The 18,275-nt window shown below is 40.8% G+C and overlaps 1 protein-coding gene across 3 annotated transcripts in view; it reads left to right on the forward strand.

The window, feature by feature from the left end:
• Positions 1–18,275, forward strand: part of LOC126385760 (nuclear factor 7, brain-like) — a 410,666-nt gene that overhangs the window by 20,238 nt on the left and 372,153 nt on the right. The gene's annotated exons all lie outside the window — the stretch shown is intronic.

The following is an 18,275-nucleotide window of genomic DNA, read 5'->3' on the forward strand; positions in this document are numbered from 1 at the left end:
GGTCCCTAGATTATGTTCACCCAGTTTCATGCAGATCGCTCAAACTTCCTAGGAAGAGATCCATTTGAAGTGTTTTTCAAAAAATTTAAAAATGGTGGAAAATCTATATAAGCGGAAGTTATGGGTTCTTGAGGCAAATGTGTTCCTCATGAGGAGAGGCATGTCTGTGCAAAGTTTCATGTCTCTACGACATACGGGGCATGAGATATGCCCATTCAAAGTTTCAGTGAGGAGAAAAACGTGGAACAGACACACAGACAGAGTTTCTGTCATTATATAGTAAGATAGAGAGAGACAGAGATTTCTCCCTATAATATAATTTTAATAATACAATTATAATAATTATTAATATTTTTCTGGGCAAATTTTCCTTTAAAGTGAATATTTCAGGTTGGAGGTCACTATGAGTCATTGTGTAGGAAAATGGTGTCGGAACTCGATTGTCATTAAAAAAATTAAAAAATATACACAACTGTAACTTTGGGAGTCGTACTTCCGTATTTATAAAATCGCTAAACCGGAAGTGACGTAGCATGGGGGAGTCCTGAATTCCAAGTACAGTAGAAGTACAGTAAAACAACGAGACATTGGCTAGCTTTGACAGTGAAGAGGTTGTAAATGTTTATCCCAGGACATATGACGGCCCACAACCCTACAACTTTGAGCCAGCCAGACGGCAAAGGGAGCCAGAGCAGCCTAGGGTTAGGAGAAATGAGAGATATAGAGTTGTGGTGTAAGGAGAACGAATGGAGAGCTAGGCAGGTGTCTTGGTGAGTGGCCAGGCTAGCTGGTACTAGCTAGCAAGATCTAACACTGTGTTCACATTTTAACAATCAATAGGGGCCACCAACATTCACCATTTATATTAACAATGTAAGGAAATAATATAATTAGGAGAATAATCCATAAAGTCAATAACAGTGTATTAGCCTACCGTTTCATGTGCCTGATCACTGGCACCTGAGCAAGTACAGCTTGCCACTAACTTCAGAGAGCAAACATGACTTTGCATCCCCATTATGCAAAACTGAAAGGAGAAGACTGAGACAGCCCGGTGTAATGTGGTAATAGTGCAGACTCAAGCCGAGGCGGTGTATGAGGAAGAGCTAACGTTAGCCTGCTAAACACTCGTTTTATCGCAGACCAAACGGCACGCGAACTCCAACTAGTTTTGTTATAGTCTCATGCATGGCAATAACCTTTTACAATGTTGTGACACTGCCACATTAGGTGCAGGCCTATATTCGTCTGCTTATTATAGTTCACAGGAATTTCCCTCGGGGATCAATTAAGTCATCACGGAGCAACTTGTCACAAAAAGTGATCATATTGGCTATTTTAGGTTTTGAGAACCTCCATCCACAAAAATAAACTGAGAGTGCTTAGTAATAGGCTACATAATAACCAATATGAATGTGTTACTTATAAACTGTTATGTATTATAAGCACTGAATATTTTTTGCGGAACTTTTACTATAAACACTCGTTTTCATTAGAAAACTCACTCTGAGCTGTGTCCTGGCCGAGGCGGGGTCAGCAGTGACTACCCTGATACACCGCCAAACTACTACTGTGCAGTTTACTGTACGCTGCAGGGTCAGGACGACTCCCCCATGCTATGTCATCACTGTAAATATGAAAAAAACTCAGTTTTTGGCGCGAGCCTCAGAAACCCACAATTTTCACCACATTTTTGCCCTTTTTATCTGTGAAGATGAATTCTTTTGACATTTCTTGTCAAGAAAACTGATGTCTCTCATTAGTCTTACAGTCAAAAATCTAAAAATCTTAAGATCTTTCACCAAGAAGGAGTTGTAAGATCGAGCTGTCCCACTCTTAACAGTCTCCTTAGCGACCGAACGCTCACAGCTCCAGCCGCGTCAGGCACATTAATATTACACTAAGCAAGGAGATGTTACAACAGTGCGCACCGTATATATTTTGATCTATTTTATACTTCAGATTTATATCGATTTGCCTGACATCGATTGATTTAGTTTTGAAATTTGTTTGTTAAGATATAAACAGAATGAAAGCGGACAAGGTAATTACAGATCTTGTCTTGAGAAATAGCTTTCAAATTGAATCAGAGATTAAATGCATTTTCAATATAGGCAACTTTTTAAATTGCTTTCTTTTCACTTTCTGCATCCATTTAAGATTTTATTTGAGATCGCTCTTTCACAAACAGGAGCTGGCCACTACCGCGGTGCTGAAACTAAATCAATCGATGTCAGGCACATCGATCACTCACCACTTCATCAGTGCATAACTCACACACAGCCTACTTATTTTCCGTCTTATTGTTATTTTTCTTCCACCAGATTTCGGTGCGTAACTTGTGCCACAGCTCTGAGCGCACACAGGGTCTTCATAAAACATAGATTCAAGATTCAATATGCACAGTAAAGACATGCGTTTCCCTGCAGAATGAAATTCGTTCTTTTCTGTCACCAATTAATGCCAAACAATATAAATCTGAAGTATAAAATAGATCAAAATTTATATGGGGCGCACTGTTGTCCTTGCTTAGTCTAATATTAATCTGCCTGCTGTGGCTGGATCTGTGAGCGTTTGGTGGCTAAGAAGACTGTTAAGAGTGGGTCAGCTCGATCTTACAACTCCTTCTTAGTGAAAGATCTTCTTAAGCTTAGAGCGATCTGGGAAACGCGGCCATTATCATGTCAACATACAGGGAAAATGTGTGCAGAGTTTATGACATTTAGTGGGAGAGCTAGAGCCATTTGACTAAAGCTGACGTTATTACTGCTGTAGCATGATGTTATTAGGCTAAATATTACATTTCTAACAGTGTCTGAGCTGATTTATTGACACAGTATGCTTGTAGGCTGCTGTAACGTTAGGTTTACAGAGGAAATAACGGGATGTGACTTAATCAGGTGAAAATATCGTTAGTGAAACAGAAACAAGCGTTAGGGGACAAGAGTCACAAAGACTCACGTATGTTAAAAGTTACTTACAACCGGTGTATGTACTGTATGTGTCCGGGGTCCTTCGCCTGTGGAACAAGTAACGTGACCACTAACTTGTCCCCAAACGAACGCATGTTTCTGTTAGGTCTATGTGTTTCACTAACGTTCTTTATGTATTATGAAGAATTGTCGACTGGCCAATCAGTGGCAGTGTTGGGCCCAGAGTCACAAACAGCGCATTTCGACTGACACAGAACCGGCACTGTGCTGGTTGACAAACCTAATTAAGTAGGCTACTTACAATGGCATGAAAGACAATCTGACATTCTGTTTGTTGTTGGTTATTTGACCATGAGATTGCTGCTTGTTCTCGCGATATTTCGGCCGTGCTTTGGAAAGCAGAGCTAAATGGTAAACAAACATGGCAGCACACCGGTAAGGTAAGACAACACGTTTACATGTTGTTTTCTATATGTTCTCTGACATTTATCCTAACGATATGAGGCGGTCTTTGTGGAAAAAAAGCTTGTTTAGTGGACTAACTTTGCACTTGAAGTATGCCCTTTCACTTACGTTTTAACAGGTCTGACGCTACTATGCGCCCCGGCTGTATCTAGGCTAACGGCTAACATGCTCACTATTATTTTTATGTCACTAGTCACGTGAAACAAATTTAGGATGATAGGAGACAGGTTGAAATAAACCGAAATTTCCCTTTAAAGTCCTCAGTGTACTCAATTCAGTATTTACAGCTTACAAATCTAGGAAAAACACTTATATATTTCTTAGATATATCAAAGGCTTTTTATACAGTGAATCATGAAATTTTGTGATCAGAAATGTTATGTTATGGTTTAAAAAAAAAACAGGTTTTACAATGGGTTGATAATTATTTAAACAACAGAGAGCAATTTGTTGTTTTTAATGGTAATTGATCACAGCTGGCTGTACTAAAATGTGGTGTTCCACAAGGATCCATTCTAGGACCCTTGTTGTTTTTGATATATGTTAATGATCTTGCTAATGCATCAAGTTTATTGTCACCTATACTATTTGCTGATGACACAAATCTCTTTGTCACTGACAAGAATTTTGATTCCCTTATTGCCAAAGCAAATGCTGGACTCATTCATTTTTCCCATTGGTTTAAGTTAAACAAGTTATCACTCAATGTCAAGAAATCTAACTTCATTATTTTCAGAAATAAGAACAAGAATTACAATGCAGACAGAGCCAAAATTTATATCAAAAACAATGCACTTGCACAAATTTCATCAGCGAAGTTCTTAGGTGTCAACATTGATGAGAAACTCTGCTTTAAGAATCACTGTGAATTTGTTTGTAAGAAGGTTTCAAAATCGTTGGGCATTATAAAAAGGGTTAAACAGCATTTGAAAAAGAGCACACTTCTAACTTTGTATTACAGTTTAATTTATCCTTACATCTCTTACTGTAACTGTTGCTTGCACTTACCCTTCTTATTTACAAGCAATCCATAGATTTCAGAAATCCTTTGTAAGAATTGCCACCAACTCTTCTTATTTAGGTAAATAACAATACTTAAGTATAGTTATTTATAGGTTTAAGAAGTGAGGGTTGCTTATAAGCCCTTTGGGCTTTATGATCTTTCCTGCACATTTTAACTTTTTTTTTTTTTTCCAGTGCTCTTTCTTCCTGAATGTATGTTTGTAAGTGCAAACAACAATAACTAACTAACTAACTAACTAACTAACTAATTAAAATAATTTACTTTATAACGGGAGCAAAGGAAACATGGTAGGAGAGGGGGACAATGTAAAATAGTAGGAATATTTTGTCTCAACCTTCCATAACACCAAATAACAAACTCACCATGGATCCAGAACTGCAGATGAATCCGTCCCATCCAGACGATGATCTGTTTGATTCTTCTCAGGCCTTTTTATCCCTGCAGCAGTCCTACACATATCTCCATATATCCAACTCAGAAACAGTCCTCAGATTTCTGACTCCCTTTCAGAGGCACCAAGTTCCCCATCTTCTCAACGACCTCCTCAACATCCAACACTTCCTCATTAAACCTTCAAAATCACATTGTCGTGGTGCGGTCCTTGAAAAGGAATTTACTGACAAAAATATTAAAACGAGACAAAAATTAATGCTAAAAAAACCCAACAAACAGTTAAAATGTGCAGCCTGACAGGAAGCTGCCACCTCTCCTCTCTGTTGACCACTGAATGAATTGAACTCTCAGCCTCACCTGACTGGAACCTTCCACCTGCACAGGTGAGCTGAGGGGAAGTCAACAAGTGCAAAGCATCAACAATACCTTATGGACTCATGTAAGGTTTCTCAGTTACTGCTGAAATTAGAATTTACCTATGGAGACACACACACACCCAGGAGTGCACCAAATGTAACTGAACTTGATTTACTGCAGAATAATTCCACCCCTCCACCCACGGTTTAACAGCACCCAGTCCTTCACTACTGAGAGCCTCTAATGAGGCAAACCTGTTTCACTGTCAGTGATTGAGCAGCACATCAACACCAATATCACAGACAGAGAAACACACAGTCACTCTGTGGAACACAATTATACATACATACATTAAACAAGCATGTATTTAAGAGTTTGGATATCATATTCTTACTCCCAACTCATCAAACACCAACGCTTGGTCCCATGCGTCAAAATGGACTTTAAAAAAAATGGATGTAACTATCGGGATGTCACCCACTGGTTTGTGGACTCCTGCTTTGAAGCCTTGAGTTTGGCATTTTGGCTGTTACCATCTTGGTTTTTTGAGGCCAGAGGCTGGCGCTGTGGAGGACCAAGGGGTGGATAGTGGCCAAGGACACTATCATCAGACAGCCTGTAGCCTTTAATTATGCACAACTGTGAGCCTTAACCTTACTATATAATGACGAAAACTCTGTGTGTGTGTGTGTTCCACGTTTTTCTCCTCACTGACTTGGTCAATCCATGTGAAATTTGGCACAGTGGTAGAGGGTCATGGGAGGATGCCAATGAAGCAATATTACATCAATTGGCCAAAGGGGGGCGCTATAGCAACCCATTGAAATGTCAAACTTTGAATGGGCATATCTCATGCCCCGTATGTCGTAGAGACATGAAACTTTGCACAGAGATGCCTCTCCTCATGAGGAACACATTTGCCTCAAGAACCCATAACTTCCGCTTATATAGATTTTCCGCCATTTTGAATTTTTTGAAAAACACTTCAAATGGATCTCTTCCTAGGAAGTTTGAGCGATCTGCATGAAACTGGGTGAACATAATCTAGGGACCAATATCTAAAGTTCCCTCTTGGCAAAAGTTGGAAAACTTACTAAAACTGAGCTTCTATAAGGCAATGAATATTGCGGAGGGCGTGGCTCATCACATAAAGGTGTATAACATCTCAAGGGTTTCACCCATCACCACGCAACTTTGTAGGCATATGACCACACATAATCTGAGGGGACCCCTCCATTATTGACCCCATCAAACAAAATGGGGGCGCTAGAGAGCTCATTTCTTATCTAGGCCTAACCGCCATATGGATTTGTACTAAACTTGGTAGATATGTAGAACAGGACGCCTCAAGGTGACTGGAGAAATTTAACTCTAATTGGCAACTGGGTGGCGCTATAACAACAGAAAAATGCTTCAAAATGGCTAAAATGCCACCGATCGCTGTGGCTGCAATCGTACTATCAATTTCACAAACACTCTGTCTGAATACATTGCTCTTCTTAATGGGTTCAGTTGACTATTTAATTTGTAATTTCCTATGACCTGTATCCCAAACACACACCATGTGAAACTGTACATGGGCAACTGTGCACTCAATGGGTATGGACGAGTAAAATGTAAACAGGTGAGTTGTAAACAAGTTTATATCTGCTGTAAAGCCAGCCTCAAGTGGCCATTAGAGGAACTGCAGTTTCTGGCTCTATTGTGATGGCTTTTTTTCAGCCCCTGAGGTTGTCGTTTGGTCACACTATGACAGCTCCTCCTGTCCACATGCTGAAGTGTCCTTGAAAAGGAGAGAGTAAACTCCACAGATGTAAAGTGCTTTTTGAAGGTGCTGTCGAGCAACAGAGCTCAGTGAAAAGGATTGTGTGTCACCTCACCCTTGTGCTCGTTGCCTGAATGTGTGTCCTTGTGTGTGTGTGCTGGTAGAACAAACAATATTAGGTCGACTCATCAAACTGTCGCTCTGCAGTGACACTAGTGGTCAAAAACCTCCACAGGGTACCTTTAACTTTGGTAAATGGTGATATATCGACCCATTTCAAACAACGTTACCTCTGAACATAAAGTCTGTGAAAGAAAAAAATGTGATGATCCATTTGGCCAAAAACAGAGGGAATAAAAGTTTCTCATGAAAACTCCAAATGACACATTAAATTGCCATGAAATTGAATTGGTGTTTGGAGGCATCAGTATCCGCAGAGCCAGTCTGTCCAGTCCCATTACTGGGCAGGTGGTCGAACATATTGCATATCACCAGAGGAGGTACATATCGATCCCTAAAGGGGTATTTCAGCAAAATACCACAAGGCAGATTTATTATGCACATCTGGTAGATTTATACTGCACATAATCTCACAGATGCCCCAAAACTGTTAATAGACTTGCAGAAATTCATTCAGTGTCAGGGCTGTTGAACGCTACCAAGTATGAAATGTACGCTTAAATGGTGTAACACTGAATACTGTCTTTAAAAAACATTATTGAAGCAGGAAAAACAGCAGAGCAATAAAAACACTTCCAGCTGTGAGTCTAACTCAGTTTAGGTTTCCTGCTGTCCCACACAGTGAGGACAAACAGCCATAAAATAACATAAAGAAAAGACAAACAGAGAAACTTCAAAGGCAACAGAAAGACAAAATATTCTTTAATTTTATTTCAGAAGAAGGAAATATGTGTATAAATTAGGGCTGTCAAAGGAGTAGTTATTTTATTGCTGTATTTCAATGGTTAATTGTGATTAATCCGTTTTTAATCACAGGTTTAAAATTCAATTTTAAAGTCCACATTAATGATGTGAAGCAATTCTTACCACAGTGTTTTGATTGGGATTCAAATGCATACAAAGAAATTTACTTCATGATCTTGCCTTTTAGATTTATTTCTTTCAAATCAGTGCTGCGCTGCTACAACAATGTAGGCGAAGAGACAAAATAGCAGCACGCAATTAACCCTCTGACACCCACAAACTGTAGACACATTTTGGTCCTTTTTTGGGGAGGGCAGGGGATCCTTTGGGATCGATAGCAGGTCAACAGTATATTCAACATTCAAGTGGTATACACTCACCAGTCACTTTATTAGGTACAGCTGTTCTACTGCCTGTAAATGCAAATAGCTAATCAGCCAATCACGTGGCAGCAACTTAATGCATTTAGTCATGTAGACATGGTGAAGACGAGCTGCTGAAGTTCAAACGGAGCATCAGAATGAGGAAGAAAAGTGATTGAAGTGACTTTGAACGTGGCATGGTTGTTGGTGCCAGACGGGCTGGTCTGAGTATTTACTGGGATTTTCAGCACAACCATCTCTAGGGTTTACAGAGGATGGTCCCAAAAAGAGAAAATATCCAGTGAGCCAAAATGCCTTGTTGATGCCAGAGGTCAGAGGAGAATGGCCAGACTGGTTCAAGATGATAGAAAGGCAACAGGAAGTCAAATAAGCACTGGTTACAACCAAGGTGTGCAGAAGACCATCTCTGAAGCAACAACACCTTGTCCAACCTTGAAGCAGATGGGCTACAGCAGCAGAAGACCACACCAGGTGCCACTCCTGTCAGCTAACAACAGGAAACTGAGGCTACAATTCACACGGGTTTTCTCACCAAAACTGGACAATAGAAGTCTCAAAGCAATTGAATCGAACGCAACTGGACTTGGTTTTGTCTTAGAAGACGTTTCACCTCTTATCCAAGAGGCTTCTTCAGTTCATGCTTGTCTGACTAGGCTGGAACTAGTCTGACATAATATAATATCCAATAGAGCACCTTTGGGATGTGCTGGAACGGGAGATTCTCATCATGGATGTGCAGCCGACAAATCTGCAGCAACTGTGTGATGTCATCATGTCAATATGGACCAAAGTCTCTGAGGAATGTTTCCAGCACCTTGTTGAATCTATGACACCAAGAATTAAGGCAGTTCTGAAGGCAAAGGGGGTACAACCTGGTACCAGCAAGGTGTAACTTATAAAGTGGCCAGTGAGTGTACATCACCTGAAAGCTGGAAACCTGAAGATTAATTTGAGCAGGTGAGTCACCAGTGTCCACTGGATGCACACAAGCAGCAAACATTTCAATAGTGAGCAGCATTTTTGTGAGGGAGCAGATGAGAGACAATATCAGATGAGCAGAAGGTCCGGTATCAGGTGTACACATGAGGAAAGCCAACACATCTGTGAGTACTTGACTGTAAGCGGGCGAGGAGTTGAGGAACCAGCAGTGATGATGAGTGGATGCCACAACGCACACACAAAGGCGGAATGTGCAGCCACAGAAGGCCGAGTGGTTTACCAGGGATCAGACGAAGCAGGAGAGTCAGAGGCAGGCGAGGTGGGCAATGATAAAGCAGTCTGGGAACACACGCTGGAAAGTCTTGCACAGGATGACATAGAACAATCTGGCAACGAGAGTCTGTGAAGCTGGAGTGTTTACAGGTGAGTGGAGCTGGCTTGATGAGGTGGGTGTGGTGGACCAGCAGGACCAGGAGATGTGTGGACAGGTGATTGGCTGGCAGGTAGGTGTGGTGGAGAAGTGGGGTTAATGGGGTTAACTGAGAGAGTGGCATGTATGGCAGGTTGGAAGTGCACACTGTGACAGCAATTATGTAGATCGTGTCCAGGGAGAAAATTTGGGACTAATACTTTTTGTTGAGTCTGATGGTTAAGTAAGTTCTATGGTAGCAAGAGGCCTAATTGGAAGACAGTATACTATCATATACTATCTTTGAAAGCAGGCTGAACATGAAGATAATTTATATATATTAGTTCAGTAAGAGGCGGCAACAAACTGAATCCAAAGACAGGAGATCTGAATTTTTTGGATAACTGAAATGATGTGCACATGTGCCATCCACTCAATGAAAAACACTTATTACAGAATGAAGTTTTCACTTTTATTGACATTTCATTGTTAACAGAGCATGGTGTTGTTGGTATAGAATTGGCGTGGGACAGTAAAACCAACCAAACATAGAAAAAAAAATCTTTGCTCCAGTCATGTTAGCATTTTAAATAATCAAACTTTGTCTCGTTAGAAATAAAAACTGGAATTACAGAATAATCTTCTTAAGTCATAAACATAAACATGCCTATTCAATATAAGCATCGTCATAAAAATGGTTTAACATTATGTGCAAAGGATGATGACTTTCATCTTAAATAAGAGAAATAAAAATACAAAACTTTTCAAAAGCTTTTGTTGGTCTTCATATTTACATGAGCTGATATCTGCTGTCCAACTGGAGAGGACGACGTGATGACTCTATAAAAAAATCCTCAAACAAAACGGTGCATCGTCTTGCATGTAAAGAAGTGAGCCAGATTTTTTTCTTTTTGATTTTATAATCAACCCATTTAGTCAAAAAACCCAAAACCAAACAAAAATCAGTATTTACAGAAAACTTTTTTTTTCTTTATAAGAAAAACTAACTGAATTGAATCTCTCTTAAAGCTATATCTGATAAAATCTCCCTACAAGTAGTAGTAGTAGTAGTAGTTTTGATATTATCCAAAGAACTTCGATATATCTTGTTACTTCAAAAAGTCTGCCCAGACTACCTTTGATATGTTTTTATTCACCTACGTATATTTTTTTAAGAAATAAGAATGTTAGAATATAAAGGCAACAACAGGCAAGTTAAAGGAAGACTTAGCCACGTGACGCCACACTCCAAACTCACAGCAACGTTTGCCAGAGACGAGTTTGTTCTGTTTTAGCTGGAATTTGTATGGATGCACCAAAAGTTGTGAATTTTAGATCTAAAACCATTTCAGGAATAAGAAATTAGTTTTACCTCAGTGGATGGACCCAAAGCAGCAGTGACATCAGAGTGAGCAGTAAATGTTTAACTATTTAAACAAACCCGTGGACAGTGTGAAAAGAGTTTTTATTTTCTCTTGCCATTCTTGGTCTTGGATGTAGCTCTCTAAAGCAGCTGTAGCCTAGAATAAATACACTTTAACAGGAGGCTAAAATAACCTAGATACATTAATAATTACATTAGCTTGTATTAAAGCTGGGGTAGGCTGAAATCTGGAAGAGGCCAAAAAACAAACAAAAAACTGAAAATACACCCTAATCCTGCAGCTCTGCCCTCTCTTTCCTAAGCCCCTCCCACCAGAAAACAACTGGCATGTATATGCTTCATACAGTAACCCAGTAAGTCATACATTGATTTATTTAATCTTATTTAACTGTAAAGCCCTCTCTCTGTTTATTAGACCACAAATTAGACAAGAATTAGTTAGCTAGCCACCCCATGGTCCCTCCGCCTTTTTCCCCACCACTGTGGACTATTTCCCCAGGAGGGGAGTGGGCAGCGGCTCTGTCGTGACTTGATTCGGCCAACACAAACCCCCCAGCACTGGGTGTCACAGCAGGCTGGTGGCTAGTGGCAGTGACGGATTGAACCTGTGTAATGGCAGCAACAGAAAGTTTGCTGATTTGCGGGGAGTCTGGGCTGTCCAATCCCCCTGAGCTAGGGTTTGCACTGGTTGGATTCAGGATGCTGCGACTGCTGACTGGAGGTCTGTCTTTGGAGCTGCTGCCCACTCTCGCCTCCTGGCATGGTGGTCTGTATCGGCGGGGAGAGAGGTGGAGGAAACACTGTCGGTGCTTCGCAAAGTCAAGGAAGGATCCTTAAATGGCTGAATTTCAATCAGGCTATGCTATCGAATCCCACCAAAAGACTTGTTCCAATGTCAAGGATCCTTCGAATTCTACAGAGGGCCAAGCCCTTCATTCTGAGAATTTTCAAGAATGCGTTTGTGTATCCTCAGCAGGCGTGAAGTGCCCACAGTTCATAGCGCATGATTTGCCAGAATTGAAAGCGGGGTCTCTTCAATGACCTGGACACTTGCTGAGCTGTTCCGATGTGTGTTATCCGAATGCTAGGAAGGAGTCTTGCCTAGCCTCTGTAGGACCCGACTTGGAAGGACCGTCCTACCAAGAAAGAATCCTTGACTCTAAGAAGCACCATGCGATTTGAGGCCCTAGCAAACGTTAGCAACATAAACATGAACTTGAAGCTGCACCTGTGAGCCTTTAGCGCTGATTAGCAGAAGGCTAACCTATTAGCATCATTAGCAGCCAATAGGAAAGTCCTCTCTCTGAAATGACCTATGATTGGCTAAAGTCCTCTGTCACAGGCTAGATTGACCAAAGTCTGAAAACAGAGCAAAGAGGACGTGCAGAAGTCTAGTTTTCTCTCTTTCTACTAGCATTATAATATGATCAAAGCTTATTATGGGACTTTTGCCCAATGACACCAAAGTAAAACTACCTACCCCAGCTTTAGAGGGCAAGCTTGCATGTTTTTTAGACTGAATATCAAAATAAATTTGTCTTGCTGTAATATATCTGTTCATAACAGTCATCTCTAACTCTATGTTCGCCTTTTATTTAGGGTTAGTGTAAAATAAACTTTGGTAAAAGAAGCTCATGACACTGATCAGTTGGAATAAACTGAAAGTGCCCCAGCTTAACACTGTCCATTTCATTAAAATTTGTCTTTAACCTTTCAACAATTACATTATTTTTTTTTAAAGGAAAATATTAGGAAACTACAGGAAATGTAAAATAAGATGTCCACAGCAACTTCCACAAATGTTTCTATATCTAAAAGACAAATCTGCATCACTGTGTTGGGACTGAAATATTGGATCGAAGGTGTGAAATAGTTTTTCTGAATTTATGATAATGCAGATGTAACATCCTTGGCAAATGTCGCCCCTGTTTGGGAGTGGCGATATCAGATAACTAAGTCTACCTTTAAAGGCAACTCACTGTTGTCCAAAGCCACCAGAACGTCATCAGACCTGGGACAAAATGGCCGCGAGGTGAATGCACCACCAAGATAAGCTCCTGTGCTCCTTTTCTGAGTAAAACTGTGGAGCTGAACTGTATTTTTTTCTGAACTTTTGTGCTTGCCACAGTGGAAACAACGCTCCTCCATTACTCTTAAATTTAAAATAATGTTTACATGATGGACACACAGTAAGTGATATGGCCAAAGAGGAGGAATGTGGCACTGGGAAAGATGAGGATTGAGTGGTGGGAGGTGGCGACAGTGGCCAGTTTGTCCCAGGTCTGCGTACAATAACCATAAAAGAGGCAAATCTTCAGAGGACCCTTTGCCCCCCGTGACATGTACAAAACCGAGTTGAATAAATACGTTTCAAACAGAAGAGCGGTGGACAGACAGTGTCCGCATAAATCTCATGTACATATATTTTTTTCTTTATGTGTGTACCATAAGTAATATGAATAGCGACAATAAATCACGACAGTATGTTTTCTTCAAGTACCCTTCTTATCTTCCATTTCCACAAACAGACATCTGCTGAAATACACTGTACTTTTGTAAACTGCTATTTCTCTCTCAGTAAATATATACACAGTTTCAGACTTTTCTTTCAGAGGGTTAAATGGAGGTGGCGTCTCTTTACAGAGCACATTATTTAAACGTGTCTGAGTAGAGATTTTTTTCAGGTAAAAGTTTTACCTGTTCACCACACTTAAAAGTCAACAGATTTCACTCTCTGTTAGCTTGTTTGCAATCACGTGACTTTTATGACGTGCAAAATTCAGATGGAGGGCAGGAAGTGATAAGTCCATATACTGGGTGAACTGGAAATGGCAAAAAGTGACTACATAAAAGAGGTGGATGAACCTGCAGACAGCAGTATTGTCAGAAAATTGAAACTCATGACGGATGTGATCATACAAAACTGAGAAAACCGATTTCTGCCTATAACTTCATTGATTTGCCCGGTGTGCACACGATCGTCATAACAAATAATCTTGTCCGTACGTTACGTTTCTAACGTTACTAACATTACACGGTAAGCCGATGAAAGCGAAGCTAGTGGACTGAATTTCTTTTATGTACAGTTGGGTCCACAACTAAAACAACTGCCATCTTGTTTCTTGGCCGGGTCAGTAAATGTGCTTGAGTATAGCTGGTTTTTAAATTTCAACTCTCTACATGGATGCACTGCTGTCAGGCTAACATTACTAGCTAACGTTAGCTAATTCGAGCTACTATCTACCAGGTGTCAAACGTTCCCAGATGTCGGCTAAGACGCTGTAAGGCTAACATTGCTTGTTAACACTGGCTAACTTTAGCTGATCTTTTCTACCTACCAGGTGTCAACAGTTCCAAGAGGTCTGGTGAAATGCTGTCAGGCTAACATTACTTGCTAACGTTAGCCAACTTTAGCTGCTCTTTTCTACCTGCTAGGTCAACAGTTCCCAGACGTCTGGTGAAACGCTGTTAAAAATCAGGGTCGTGGCTAAAAACATGGAGTAGTTCTCACAACACGTTGTAACGGCATGTTTTCCCCATGCTTTAACATTTAAGATTAGTTAACTCTGCTCCTCCAGACTGAAGACAGAGAGGTTTTTCATCCACATGTGCTGCTGTGTCTCATACCCTATTTCCACCAGATCAGTTCTGGTTCTTGAACTGGTGCCTTTCAGGACTTTTGGAACCTTGGTACTATCCAGTGAACCAGTGTTTCCACCAGATTTGATCAGAGCCAGAGTAATCAACGATGTGTCATCAACTGAGGACGTTGCACAATGCACAACTTAAGTAAACAGTAATAGCAAGATGGCGCATCACTCTGAATACCTGCAAACTTCTGTTCTGTTATCTCAGATATTCGTTTTGATCCAAAAACGGGCACGAACCAACGATCAATGAGACTGCTACGCGCTTTCCCCCCAATGATTTCTCACTTCATTCAGTTTATTGTTGCCTTCTCCATCCTGTCGTTCCAACCTGTAGAACATGACACGCCCAGTCACGTGTTTTGGTTTCAGCTGGGAGGCAACTTTTTTAGGTTTCAAACCAATTCATTTTTGGTCTAAATGCTCTGAATGGTTCAAAATTAGGTGCGGTAACCAGAGTGGAACCAATTCCATATTGGTGGAAAAGAGGTATGAGACTATTTTTTTTTTAAAAAACGTCCCCATTTACATGCTTTTTTCAGGACTTAAAGCGACCCTTGTCATTCCTAATTTGATCGATTGGAACAGCACAAATCACAGGCATTACTGCCATGTTTGTAGTCTTTGCCTCCAGTTACCTGCCCTCCATCTGGACAACGCACCGGTGTATGACGTCATTTGCAAAGAAGCTTAAGTACTGCAGGCCATTCAGCAACCTTTAACATAACCACTGTAACCCGATGAGGATGATGTGAGAAGAGGAGTCATTCGTTGTCAAAGCAACATCGGGGCGGCAGGAGCCTAAAAAAACATAAAAAAAAGAAAAAAGCAACCAACCAGAAAGTTGCTCTAAAAACCACTGTATAAATCAGCATGAGGAACTGCGTGAGAGGTGCTCTTCTCTCCCTCAACATCGACTGCTGAAGTGCCGCGAAGCAAGGCACTTAATCCCCGATTGCATCTGTGCAGCGACTCAGCGGCTTGCAACATATAAGGAGATGAATGGAGGTTTAATCTGCCTGTAAAACCAACACTCAGTACCTGATAGCAACACTGAAGTTAAGTAGTAATCCTGTACGAGAGCTATTTTCAGCAACAACTGCACCTCTGTCATTTACATTATAAATGAGCACCAAGAACAACAATGATGGCGAGAGTGAGTGAGATGAATTAGATGATATTATTATTACATATGTTGAAGTGGAATGGAGACCCCTCGTTAGCTCGGTGAAATGTTTCCCACCCTGAGGGAAAGCTCTCCCCTCGCATCATCTCTCATGTTAAATCACGCAGTAACAAACCAGCAATGCTTCACAGCGAGCCTGGAGCGCGACTATATTTACAGTGTGTGCACCAGCGTCCAGCAGAGACGCCACACAGCTGACAACTAAAGAGCCCATAATGTCCACCCACCTCTTTGCCTGTCTCGTCTAAGAAGTGCACAACAGCAGAAAACCTGATTTTCATCAATAAAAGTGTAAAATAATCAGCTCGACCTGTAGAGTGTTTTCCGCCAGAAAATTAAGGAAGACAATCCACATATTAAAACATAACACAGTGATATATTGAGATAAACAGTCCAAAAAATGGAGCCTTTCTAAACTACTACTGGCTACAGTCCTCAGTGTCATTATCATCCCACATAACTCCACATCAACGCTAGTTTTACTGCACGTAAACACAGAGGCTTCATTTCCCATCACTTTACACAGTCTGGTTAATAACTCTGAAGTTGTGAATTAATCTCAGTTGAAAGGTTTCATTCCAAAGTGATGGACGTCGTCTGTGAAAGAAGCAGTTCATCGATGAATATTTCAAACTAGAATTACCGCCTTGTGGTTGTTTGCCTCCGTGAAATATTAAAGTTTCTCTGAGTCTCCATCCATGTCAGTGACAACATGGATGCTTCACACACAGAAGATCTATACAATCAGCACAGTTTCAAGATTAGAGTCACCAATTCAGTATCTGAGCAAATGTCTGCCCTTCTGTTCCTGAGATACGACGTGTTTATGCAGAACATTATGATGTCACAGTGAAGTTGACCTTTAACCTTTTGGATATTAAAAGTCATGACATTTTATCCTCTTAGACATTTGTATGAATTTTTGTCATCACTGGCATGTGAATTCTTGAGTTATAGCCAAAAATATGTTTTGTGAGGTCACGGTGACCTTTGACCCTAAGTGACGTTTTCAACATTTGAAACTGACGCATCTATTCTCCAACGTACAGGGAGAATAAATGAGCCCTTAAAGCGAATGTTGGCAATGGGTGTAAAGTGACGGGGGCCAATAGCTCCTCCCTGAATTTTGGCCCCCTTGCTCGGACCGCACCGTCTTCAAACTCGGCCTTCACTTTGATCTCAACTGCATCTTGCACAGTTTTGACATTATTGTGTTGACAAAAAGCTGCCCACAGACAGACAGACAGACGCTGTCGCAGCTGGATATGATGAATCGATTAATTGAGAAAATAATCACCTGATTTATCAATGACAAAAATAGCCATTAGTTGCAGCCCTGCATGTAATCCTTAATATCGCCCAAATGTTTAAAATTCTCCTTTTGGAATGCAACTTTTCAACTTTACTCACTTCAGTTTTGATCAAATGCATTTTCTTTCGTCCAGACCTTCACGCTCGAGCTGAGCAAACACAAGGAGAAAGACAAGTTCTGTCCAATAGGCAATTTTCTAAAGACAGACATTCATGTTTCCACAAACTCTCACAACCCTCCCAGCAGACACAGTGTCTACGCTTCATATAGGCTTAAAGGTAAAAGAAGCAGAATGTCTTGTTCTGTGTTTATTGGACACCCTCAAGGAACAAATGTGCGTTTTTTGTTGTTGTTTTTTTTAGCCCGAGTCAAAATAGCGCTGTAGGGATATTGAACGACATCGATTTGTGCTGAATGCTGCGTGTGCTGAATTGCTCTCGACAGCAGCAAGTAATTGCACGGATATGCGGCGAGAACACATTCAATTACTGCAGGACAGGGAGCTCGGTGAGTAAGGTACAAAGCTGAGCGAATGAGAACAAGAACAAGGGCAGGGGAGGGAGATGTACAGAGGCAGACATTATGTGCTCTTCTAAATGTAAAGTAGCTTTGAGAACGATTTGCAAAGACTCACTGCACCCTGCTGCATTGTTATTGTGTGGAGATATATATATATATACCGTATATATATATATATATATATATATATATGTATATGTATATATGGATTTTGTAGTAGTTAATAATCTCATCTCAATCCAAAGAGAAGAGAGAGAATTTAAATCTTCAGCTGAAAACCATCCCGACAATCTGAATAAACAGTGACTCAGTCAGGATGTCCCAACCCGCCCTGCCACAGTGATTCCCAGCCTGTGGCGGGAGGTCATGGATGGGGGACTCCAAACCCCCTCTGGGGCACCGACTGGCCTCTGAGTGAACCATTATGAGTCATATCGGAGTTAATGACATTTAAATGAGCAGCTTGTGTATTTAAATAAAGCATGCTCAGTTAGAACTGCAGTGCTGCTGTTTCAGAGGATGTGCTGAGGATCGTCAGTTGATTGTTACATAAGGTGACTCACATCTACCGTCTTTGAGCGTGCATCGCTCCTCCTACACGTTCAGCTGGACAAATCTCTTAATCAAAGCTGAAC

The sequence above is a fragment of the Epinephelus moara genome, chromosome 24 (genome assembly GCF_006386435.1).
Source record: "Epinephelus moara isolate mb chromosome 24, YSFRI_EMoa_1.0, whole genome shotgun sequence".
NCBI lineage: Eukaryota > Metazoa > Chordata > Actinopteri > Perciformes > Serranidae > Epinephelus > Epinephelus moara.